The sequence below is a fragment of the Engystomops pustulosus genome, chromosome 4 (assembly GCF_040894005.1).
Source record: "Engystomops pustulosus chromosome 4, aEngPut4.maternal, whole genome shotgun sequence".
NCBI lineage: Eukaryota > Metazoa > Chordata > Amphibia > Anura > Leptodactylidae > Engystomops > Engystomops pustulosus.
Genome location: NC_092414.1, coordinates 135,894,865 through 135,903,261, shown reverse-complemented (window position 1 = coordinate 135,903,261; position 8,397 = coordinate 135,894,865). Strand labels below are relative to the sequence as shown.

Here is an 8,397-nt window from a genome sequence, read left to right as displayed (position 1 = left end):
CACCTCAAGGGCTAGGCCCCGGTGGGGGATGTTGCACATACACAAGGAGAGGGTTGCAAAAAATGGGACTGGCCAGACAGGGAAATCCACAGTATAGCAGTACAAGATAATACGTCATGCAATGAAAGTGCAAGTGAAAAAAAAAATCAAAAGATGATAATAATAATAATAATAGTTTACACAGTGCTCCACAGAGGTTGCTAAATCGGTCCCTGCCCCCATAGGTCTCACAATCTAATCGACCTACGAGTATTTTTTGGAGTGTGTGAGGAAACCAGAGGACTCAGAGTAAACCAGTCCAATCACGAAGAGAACATACAAACTCTTTGCAGATGTTGATGGGGCTATAATGAAGAAGTATACGGTACTGTAATAAATAACCTTTAGTAAATTGAACAACTGTGTAAGATGGTTCTTAGTAAATATCATTAAAGGGGTTATGTCACCAAAGCACCTGGACAGAGTTCAGCTCAGTGCATTGTAAACTATAATTTCACCATTTACATTTATTAAAAATTATGCAGCCTTACTGAGATATCCTGCTGTGAGGTGACTGCTGGCTCCCCCTGCTGGTAGCTGTATCAGTCCTGTCTGCCTTCTCCCCTGGCCGAGTCTGCGCAGAAGGAATCACTTTACATCTTTGACTGCAGATTCCTCCACTGCCTCACACTGAAGGAGGTCAGCTGACAGGAAGCAGCCAATGGGAGAGAGGGGGAGGGGCCGATTCAGCTGTGTAGCCGAGTGCAGGCTGTGATCTGCATTACATGTCTAACACCAGGCTTCTCCAGAGCACATTAAAGGTAACTACATCCAAGAAGGAAGAGGGTCTCTCCAGAGCACAGTCTGCCCCCAACATGTTTGTAGCTCTGTCATATTACAGTGTAGCAGCCCCCCATGTAGCCACCATTAATCAAACAAGTAAAGGATCTGAGCTCTGACTTCTCCTCATCTCACACATGTCCTGCAGCCCTCCCCCTGTAAGTCAGCAACATGTGAGTGTTCATCTACTATCTAGTCATATCTAATCTATCTATCCATCTATCTCCTATCTATCCATCTATGTATCTATCTATCTCCTATCTATCCATCTATGTATCTATCTATCTCCTATCTATCCATCTATGTATGTATGTATGTATGTATCTATCTTCTATCTATGTATCTATCTATCTATGTATCCAGGGTCGGACTGGCCCACCAGTCGTCCACTCAAGTACTGTCTTTGATGTAATGCTCGCGACGCGGCCGGTCTTTTTTGGCCGGCACGCGTCGCACTGTGACCCCAGATGCGCGGCAGAGTGATGATGTACTCACGCTGCTGCGCATCTTGTTCCTGTCGGTGAGTTTTATTATTTTCAACTATTGCAGAAATATATACATATATTAAAGGGGCCCCTAGAAGAAAATATATTTAAATGGGCACTAGAGGACTATATGTAATAAGGGTGGGGGCTATACAGGATAAGAGCAGTAGTAGTGTGCCCATATATGCAGGAAAGGAGTAGTAGTACTCAGCTGTACCCATATATACAGGATAGGAGTAGTAGTAGTAGTAGTAGTAGTGTGCTGTACCCATATATACAGGATAGGAGTAGTAGTAGTGTGCCCATATATACAGGAAAGGAGTAGTAGTACTGAGCTGTGTCCATATATACAGGATAGGAGTAGTAGTACTGTGCTGTGCCCATATATACAGGATAGTAGTAGTAGTACTGTGCTGTGCCTATATATACAGGAAAGGAGTAATAGTACTGTGCTGTGCCCATATATACAGGATAGTAGTAGTAGTACTGTGATGTGTCCATATATACAGGATAGGAGTAGTAGTACTGTGCTGTGCCCATATATACAGGAAAGGAGTAGTAGTACTGTGCTGTGCCCATATATACAGGATAGTAATAGTACTGTGCTGTGCCCATATATACAGGATAGGAGTAGTAGTACTGTGCTGTGCCCATATATACAGGATAGTAGTAGTAGTACTGTGCTGTGCCCATATATACAGGATAGTAGTAGTAGTACTGTGCTGTGCCCATATATACCGGATAGGAGTAGTGGTACTGTGCTGTGCCCATATATACTGAATATAAGTATTTATTAGGACTTTTATATAAAATATTCGATAAGAGCAGTAAATATTAGAAGAATAATTAAGTAGAGCATTATTTAAAACATAATAAATACGTAGGAGCACTATAAGACTATAGATGAAATGATTAATTGAAAATGATATATTATGTAATTAATTAAAGGGAATGATGTCCAATTTAATTCATTAGGTGTATCATATGATTTACTCAGGAGTGTGCATGTAATATACTGAGTAGTCGCAATGTACTATTTGATTTATGGAGAGCACAGTATGGTTTTTGTTATGGGGGTATGTTTTGGTCAGTTGTGTTGTGAGTGGTAAATATTATTTAGGAGCACAGAGTGGGACATTGTTATCCAGGTGACATTATGCTATAGTGACTGTGATATTTTTAGTTCTACAGTGTGGTGATGTGCCTCACAGAGATGAAGGTATCTGGTGGAACATTCTCCAGTGATAAGAAAAAAAAAGGGAGAAGTTGTCCTGCAGTTCAGTACCCAAAGGAGAAGACGTGTGACATGTGAGGTACTGAATCCCACTTCTAATCTGGTAACTGTAGTTATTGACTATCTAGACCAGTGATGGCAAACCTTTTAGACACTGAGTGCCCAAACTACAAACAAAACCCACTTATTTATCGCAAAGTGCCAACATTTCAATTTAAGCAGTAACGTCTTGCACCCTTCTCTGTCATAGCTTTTAACCGGATCAGTATCCTGAGAACACCAATACAGTAGAGTGATAAATTCAGGTTCCCCAAAATAGGAAGAATTCTCGGACCTGAGGTCGGTGTTACAATGATAATCCAGATCTGCCCACACCTTCCCATTTTTCTTCTAGTCTCAGGCAGAACTGTCACTTTAAGATAGTCCTGGGCTGTCTGGGAATCCATTAAGATACCTTGCGTCCTCTTTGGTGTTGGCCTGAGTGCCCACAGTAAGGGCTCCGAGTGCCACCTCTGGCACCCGTGCCATAGGTTCGCCACCACTGATCTAGACTATAATGTCAGTGCCCTGTCTTCTTGTGGGCTGCAGAGAACATTCGGAGAAGGTGAAGGGTTATAGTTAGTTATTCTTATTGGTAAATTACTGCTAAGCACAATGCAGCAGCTGTGAACTCCTGGGAAATAACGAATATTTCTAGGCAGCGGTATGGTGGGCCCCTCAAAAATCTATCTCATATCTATCTATCTATCTGTTACGGATGCACCCATGTTCCATGTTTCATATCGTGGGCACACCCTTGTCCTTATATGTGGCGTCTATATACCCCGGCCCATATTCACCCATCCGGGCTCCTGGCTCTGCTCTGGGTCCGACGAGGCCGAACGCCTGCATCCAGACTAAGGCATTCGTGCGCCGGCTAGGCTAGTCTTAAAGGGCCAGCCTCCTCTTGATTGGCGCTGGCTAATCCGGCTGGCCCTTATAATCTGGTACCTCCCTTCACTCGCCGCCAATTCTTCTCCTAGGATCTCTATGGTTTCCATGCCAGGCTTCCCTAAGCCGTTCCTGCAGAAGTGATTGACACCCAGCGTTCCCAAACACTCCCGTGTTGTTGCCATTCCTGTGTCCTGCTGTGCCTTCCTGGGTTCATGTCCAGTATAGTATATATATCTCACCAGTTAGTCCTCAGTATAGTATATATGTTATATTTTATGAGAAAAAATATTTATTAAAACTGTTACGGTAAAGCTGTCTATATTGCCACTAGGAGCCAATCCTAGATCATATTTCATTTTTTAAATGGGTTTGAAAAAAAGTATAGCTTAGCTGTTATTAGCTGTTATATGTATTTTATATATACGGTGACAAGGACTGAAAGGCATTTCTATAGCAGAATCTGCTGTGCTGGGGATCAGCAGGTGTAGGGACTACTTGAACACAGCAGGTGGAAGTATACTCTAAAAGCAGTGATGTAACAATGGTGGAAGGTGAATGAGAGAGGCGCCTGTAAAGCATTATAGGATTTGTGGTTAAGTTGCCGCTGTTAGTGCTGTGCATGTGCCCGCTAGGCCCCTCCCACACCTGCTTTTCTGTGACACAGCATAGATGCCGCACAAGCATCAAAATAACAAATAAAAAAGTATTTATAACTCCAGGTAACCATTATGAACCAGATTTTGAAATATTTTAACCTCTATGGGAGCTTTTTGAAGTACATAGTTTTGTGGCATAACCCCTTTAAGTAAGAACCACAAGTACATCACATATGTCTATGCAAGTGCTGGACGTATGCAAGTCATATAGTGCATGGGAAAATGAGAAACCTCAGAGCAATATACATTAAGACAAGGGATTATAAATGCTTACACAATGTTAGAAATGGCATATACCAGGCAGTCCCCAGATACATACAAGATAGGGTCCATAGGTTTGTTCTTAAGTTGAATTTGTATGTAAGTCGAAACTGTATATTTTATAATTGTAGTTCCAGACAAAAAAATTTTTTGCCCCAGGGACAATTGGAGTTTCAAAATTTTTTGCTGTAATTGAACCAAGGATTATCACTTAAACTTCATTACAGACACCTTACAGCTGATCACTGCAGCCTAAGACTAAAGTAAAGCATCCAGAGAGCTTGACCAGAGGTCACAGTGGGTAGAGGGGTCCGTCTGTAACTAGGGGTCATCTGTAAGTCACGTGTCCTTAAGTAGGAGACCTCCTGTATCTACACTTTTTAAGGAACTTTAAATAAAGATAAAGCACATCAGACATATTTTCACATCTGTGCCAGTGCCTTTCTCGATCTGTGCTGCAACACCACCTCTCTCTAGCAAGGGTTAACTCTGTGTGTCTGTGATTGCCTACTCCTTTCACCTGGGGCAGGGCCTATACTCTGGATAAGTATTCACCACTCACTTTAAATTTCAGTCTGGCATCATTCACATTTGATCTGGTCATTTTTCTGATATTCTTCTGGCACCTGACCTCTGGCTTCTTACTACCCTTTGGATCTCAAATTTGTCAATATCTGTTCCTATTACTCCACCTTTTTGTGTTTTTAATTTGTTTGTCTTATTCTGTGTACGGAGAGTTAAGGAGAGATTGTCTTCCAGTTGTCTCGGGTCATTGGGACTCATCAAGGCAATAGGCAGGAGTGAGATTTAGGAGGCTTAGCTTAGGGCTCAAAGTCCTGTATGTCTTCCTGAATCCTAGTCCCCCTTAGGCTACATTCACACACATGTATGGGGGCCGTATATACGCTCACGGCCCTGTACAGGAGCGGTACGGTGCAGCGCACGTGCGGCACCGTACCGCTCCGTAGCACGGAAAAGATAGGACATGTCCTATCTTTTCCCGTGATATGGCGCCGTGCACTGTATCTTCCTATGGAGAGGGGCGGGGGTGAGCAGCGCTCATCCCCTGCTCCTCTCTGCAGCGCCGATGTATGCCCACCATACTATGGTACGGCAGGCATACATCGTGTGAATGTAGCCTTACACATTTAGAAAAATTTGGATAATAACATTATAAGAGGGCTATATTAATGCTTTGTTATAGTCTTACGATAGGCCAACACAGTAAAATCAGCTAGGGGCTAGGAAGTTTTACGTTGATAGGAGGACAAACATGCTCAAAAGTTAGGATTATGATCTCCTAAGGGTCAGGGTTAGGCAAATTGCCTGTTTACCTGCACAAAAGCCCCAAGGGTGTTGATTCTTTCTGCCTTTTTCTTTCTAGTTCTTATGCTGACTCGTCTTTTAGCTAACACTCCCATTTCATCTTTGATGTGATGCAATGCAATTAGCAAATCACATGGTTGGCACTGCTGTTTTATCATTGGCTAATAGAGGATGATGCAGCGTCTGTTTGGAAGAGCTGTCTGCAGCCATATTCTGGGAAGAAGGAATACATGGAAGGCAGAAACCAATTGCTGTTGGAAGTTAACCTCTACATGACCAAAGAGCACCAGGGTGTAAATTTCCACTCCATTACTGAATCTTGATATTATAGGTGCTATGTTTTTTTAATTTATCTTATCTATGATACAATGGCATTTATCTTTGGGGATGGGGTCCAGTATCCATCAGTATTGAGCTTATTGTCTAGTACTACTGAGTACTGGTGAGATTACCAAGAAATGAAGCGAGAAGCATTTTGTCAGAGCTTATATTAAATGAGGTGTATATATATTCACATTATATGTTGGTAGGCACTCTGTATTTATAGCTCAGTGCTTATCATGAAATAGCATTAAGAGATTATTTAAGTGTTGACAGGTTGTTGTGAGTTAGAAAATCAATGAGAAAACTGCTGCCTTTTATAATTAGTCAGTCTGCTTGGGTGAGTGTACATTCCCATCATTAGTATGGAAAACATGTATCTTAAACCCTACAGAGTATTCTGAAATGGATGCTCTTTCTGGATGCTTTTCAAGACTGTAGACTGCTATGATTTCACTTACTGTTTATTGTACTCAGATATTTTGCACATGAATTTTGATTGGGTTTTGAATACAAATATATCAGAAAATCTACAGCAGCAACAAAAACACTGAAAGTTAAAAATTGCAAATTAATTTAGTTTTAACATTTCTTTCTATTCCGTCAGGTGCATATGCATAATTTATCAACTGCAAAAGCAAAAAGTAGCAAATAAAAAGTTAATACTTTTAAATATAGTTAACACTAAAAACGCTAATAAGATTTGAGGTAGGTATATTGTTGGAGGTACAGTAAAAATAATAAGCAATATAAGTATACAATTTTAGTAATTACATTCATGCAAAAGGGATTATTTCCCAAGCAGCTCATATTGGCGAGTTATTGGTATTATAAAGTATAAGGTCTGTTTAAATGGGAACATTATATTAGCTTTTCCATCCTTATTTCTATTCACCTTTTCATACAGTGTAGCATTTAAAAAGATTATTGGAGGAATTTGAGGGTAACATGAATAGATATTTTTATTAAAGATTTAAACTGGTCACTTAATTTAAAGTATATGATATGAAATGTACATCAAGTGTATGATGGCACATGCCTCCACACATTTTAAATATCTCTATGGTTCATGTACTTTTTTCACATCCATAGAACTCCATGGGTCTTTCCTGTACAGGCGGTCCCCTACTTGAGAACACCAGACTTACAGACGCCCCTAGTTACAAATGGACCTCTAGATGTTGGCAATTTACTGTACTTTAGTTCCAGGCTTCATTGATCAGCTGTAAGAGTTCTCAAAGGTGTCTGCAATGAAGATTTATTGTTAATCCTGGTTCTGATGACAACCCAAAAGTTTTACAATCAAATTGTCATTGTGTTGAGACCAAACATTTTTTTGCTGGCGTTGCAATTATAAAATATACAGTTCCGACTTACATACAAATTTAACTTAAGAACAAACCTACAGAACGTATCTTGTACATAGCCTGGAGACTGCCTATAACTCTTCAATTATGTGTGGAAACTTTTAAAAACAAAAAATAGGGAGAATGTTTATTTGTTACAGTGTTGCCTTACTGGATGGTGCATTGGGTACCATACGTGGCACCATACTATGACCCACAGATGCCTACAGATCAGTTGAAAAAAGCTGCAGTGATTTGGTGTTACTCCTTATTCAAGGCTGAAAGGAAACCTACCCCCACAGTTCTACCTTTTACGGTTGATCCAGTGGCAGATCACAAGAGGCTACTTGGAGAATGGCCTCTTTAATAAATTTGCATATTATGGGCATTAAAACCTATAAAATAGTTTGGCAACTAAAGAATTAGCCCTAAAAGGGCTGTATTACTATAGATTAGAGGGACCTGCCACCGGATATAGCTTAATAGGTAGATCCGTGGTGGTAGGTTTCCTTTAACTGGGTTTTCTGGTCACAAACATTGATGACCTGATTCTGATATCTAGTACTCCCACTGGGCAACAGAAGCAGACATCACTTTTCTCTGTGTAGTGATGGAATGGAATCACTGCAGCTTAGGTTACCATCTGCAGTTACCTGGTCTTACCAATACATGGAGAAAAGAGCTTTATTTTATATTCTCTGTTATTTTTTTATTTATTTATTTTTTACATTTTTATTGATTGTCATAGTTGTACCTATACATATACACAGAAGCATATTATATTATTTACATGCACATCATATCATCTCCAAATATGTGTAATAGCAGCTATAACAAATAGCAAATACTGTTCTTATCATCAGGATTCTGGGCTGATTGCAAGGAGGCTGATATCTATGTGGGGTTGAATGGACAATATATAGATGAATGGCAGTTAAACATCTGAGTACTGTGGTACATTTATCTATATTTGAAAGCCAAACCTATCATCATTGCGTTATCATCGTTGTCATTGT

General features: G+C 40.3%; 1 long non-coding RNA gene across 3 annotated transcripts in view; it reads left to right on the top strand.

The window, feature by feature from the left end:
• Positions 1-742: 742 nt before the first annotated feature.
• LOC140125649 (uncharacterized) overlaps positions 743-8,397 on the top strand; it is a 72,287-nt gene continuing 64,632 nt past the window's right edge. For all 3 annotated transcript variants that reach the window (XR_011854671.1, XR_011854669.1, XR_011854670.1), the window contains exons 1-2: positions 743-800; positions 2,488-2,617. This is a non-coding gene — a long non-coding RNA (uncharacterized lncRNA). The remainder of the gene's footprint in view (positions 801-2,487; positions 2,618-8,397) is intronic.